This window comes from Atta cephalotes (genome assembly GCF_000143395.1).
Source record: "Atta cephalotes unplaced genomic scaffold scaffold00004, whole genome shotgun sequence".
NCBI lineage: Eukaryota > Metazoa > Arthropoda > Insecta > Hymenoptera > Formicidae > Atta > Atta cephalotes.
Window position 1 is genome coordinate 8,496,053 of NW_012130068.1, and position 3,818 is coordinate 8,499,870.

The window sequence follows — 3,818 nt, forward strand, 5'->3', positions numbered from 1 at the left end:
AGGAGGAGGAGGAGGAGGAGGGAGGGAGGAGAGAGAGAGAGAGAGAGAGAGAGAGATATATGTATTTTCTCACATCTGCAGAAAAATTTAATTACTTGCGATTAATAGTTCGAAATTATTTTATATTCCGAAATAAAAATAGCTATCTATACATAATTGCAAAAAAGATTTTAATATTAAAGGGTTAAACCTAAAAAATTAATAAGATTTAGCTGCGCCTTTCTCTCGTGCTTATTTTAATTACGTTGCGAAACACGAGCACAATGTCTTACGTGTTTCTATGGTAAACGTCTCAACTTCCACTTAAGCAAATTTACTTTTCGTATCATTTAACAAGTCCCGCGATCAATTATTAATTATAACATACAGGTCACGTAATGTGGCGCAATTGTTAACAATTGTTAACAAAATTTACGTCCTTGCAGCAGCTTTTATCTCCTGATTATATATTCGTGAAAATATTCTTTTCTTATCTGAAAGAATGGTAATCATTCATCTTTTTTTTACATTTGCCACTGCAAAGCATTTGTCGCACGCAGCGTGTCACCGCGGCATTTTATAGCGCAGTGCAGTGCAAATATCTGAACCTAAGTGATAACGCTTGGCATAATTCACGTTGTATACTTCTGATAAAACGAATCGCTGCTCTTCTGAGCCACGTGTGTGGATTCGTGATCGGCAAAAGTTTGTGAAAGCCGCCGCGCGTGTACACATAGATTTAGGCGTATTTTGTATAATGCGATTTTCATGCTACTGATCCTGTATTCGGAATTATATATCTATCCGTGATATATATACTCTTCTTATATATAGAGATCATATGTTGAGACGGATTTAACACGTCCTGCACTGTTAAATTCATATAATGACGAACAATTTGTGTCATTTTTTAAAATGATTTCTTTAGGTCGCCACTGCTTCTATTCAATATGTTAATTTAACTACCGCAATATATTTAACTCAAGAAAACGTAATTAAATTGACACAAATTTTAATTCATTATTTACTGCACACGTTAATATGGACATTGTTGATTTTGAACCATTGAAATTAATCACAGAAATGGATTGAGTTATATTTTGATACATATGGAAGTAAAAATAAATGTTATTTAATATTATATTTCTCGGAATTCTTTGGAGAGGATTTACTCCAAAGAATTTAGAGAGATAAAGGATTGGATTGCCATTGCTTTTTTGATATCTAACAGTGTGATCAGTCTATCTAAAAGTTCGAGCATGTAAAGTTAGCACCCTAATTCTCAAGAGTTTTAATTCTGATTAGAATTCCCACTTCCTTTTGACGAGACGAAGTGTTCCTTATAGTTTAAAACAAGAGTTCAGCTTAATAGCAATTTTTAATTAATTTTTAAAAAATGGAGTGCCTTTTTTTTACGAAATTCATCGAATAGTTCTGAACGGCTTAATAGCTTTATTTTGTGAATATATAGAATTTCTAATACATAAAAAAAATGTCAAACTATAAAAAAAATTTTTGAGAAATTAATTTTTAAATGGAGACATTTAGCATGCATTAGAGCAGGCACAGCAGTATGTAAGCTCATCATGCAAGAAATGCATCGTGTACGGTCGGTTTAATTTCACATACCTTGAAAGTTCATGCCCTGCTCCTTTTTCTGGCTACTATTGTTTTTTATTGTTTTTTTTTCTATTACAATGAAATAAGTTTACAGGGTATTAAAGAGCCAACCGCAGAATTTGTTGCGTAAAATTATTTTATATATCTAAATAATAATTACATGAATGATATTCAAATCTATTCTTTTTGTTGAATATCAAATTCATGTAATTGTTTAGATATATATAAAATAATTTTACGCAACAAGTTCTGCGATTGGCTCTTCAATACTCTGTAAACTTATTTTGTTCTAATTATTATTATTTAGAGCCTTTTAAAGTTATTATAATAATGTTTTTTCTATTACTAATTTTTTAATTCTTTATATCTTTTGTTAATTTTGAGAAATATTTTAATTAGGGTAACTCCAGTATTTACGCTGCACGAGGATTCATGAAAATCAGAAAAAATAGTGATAAGTGTGATGATTTGCATATAACCTTTGCACTCTGTTATATATTTTTATGTTATATTAATATTGTATTATGATTTTAGTTTCTTACTGTTAATATTAATACTGTCACAGTTGAATCAATTTGTCAACGTAATGAGTAGCGCAATCATATATCAATATATATAATTCGTCAAATGATTATTGTAGAGATTGCAAAAGTTATTACTTAATAAACTTAATAGTTATTTAATGATATAAGTGTAAAGGGGATAGTAAAGAAATGAAACATAGCAAAATACAAGTACTTAGCTCTTATGTTCTTTGCTCAGCTTGATGTCTTATACAATGTACTCGTATTCCACCTGTTTGGGATATACGGCATTTGTAGAGGCCGAGATTTATGCCCAAAGCAAAATGCGCAGATTGGATTCAGTGCACTAAATGCAATGAATACTTTACATGAAATATGTACTTCATAATATTTGTGATATATGCAAAAGATTATAATTATTATTTATTACTCTGTATACATATTTATCATTCTTATTCCTTAATAAAGCTTTGTAAACATATTTTATAAATTATTGTATATCATTTTACTTATTTCTGAGCATTATTTATAATTTTTTCATAAATCGTGTCCCACCTATAAATAGTCGTATCCTCATGTTGGTGAAAAATGAGAAAATGCAGTGCTAAAAAATTAATATAATAAAAAATTCTAAAAAAATTCGTAGAGTTTTATGAGAAGAAAATAAACAATTTTCGTCTTTTGCAATTTTTCTGTAAAGTTGATTTGATAGTATTTGAGTAAAAAATTATTGAAGACTAATTTTCGGCAATTTTTAGCAATTAATATCTTGTTAACTATTGCGAAAATTGCAAAATAGTACAGGACTTTTCTTCTCAGTTTAGTCCATTTTGCCCCTATGTGAAAGACTTATCACTAATTTCCAAACACCTTGTATATCGGAGTTACCCAAAGTTTTTTTAGACATAATTAAAAAAATTTTTTTCTATTTCTCTCTTTGTTATTACTAAAATATTTTGATTAATTCGGCTCAATTTTAAGTTTCTAATTGTAGATTTATCGGAGTAAAAATTTCCGTACTTTTGCTTTGTTGAAAAGGTTTTATTAACTCATTTGAAGCACTAACTTGAAAAAGAAAGAAAGTAGGTCCTTTTCCAATTGTTACGTCCCATCAGAATTTTTAATTTTATTCCATTTTATCTTTCTCAAGCCTCTATTCACTGTATTTTTATTTTACTAGTACAACTTACGACCGCGGTCGTATCTGCTAAAAATACTTCCTTGACATGGGTGCGGTGTTATCTCGCCGATTCTCACGTGCGTAAACCGGGTGCTCTGCCGTAATAATGCCACGTGCTAGCCATGCACCGAAATTAGAACCGTTTGACTATCTAAACGGAGCTTTCCTCGTTATAAATGTAGACGAACGCGGTGTATCTCTTGAAGAAATGTGCGAGCTATAAGAAGCATATGTTCTTCGAGGAATTAAAAGTTACTTTTTCTTTTTTAACTGACGAAGAATGTGAATTATTATTGACATTGGAAATACTCTCCTTACTCTCTAAATTTGAATCAGTGGATAGTCACTAATTATTCATACTGTGGCATACTTGGCACTGATGATCAGTGAAGTTCAACTAAAAAAGGAAGAATGTTTGAGCATTTTATATATATATATATATATATATTATATATATATATATATATAATTAATACTAAGTATTACTTAAGTATTAAGTTAATTACTACTACTAA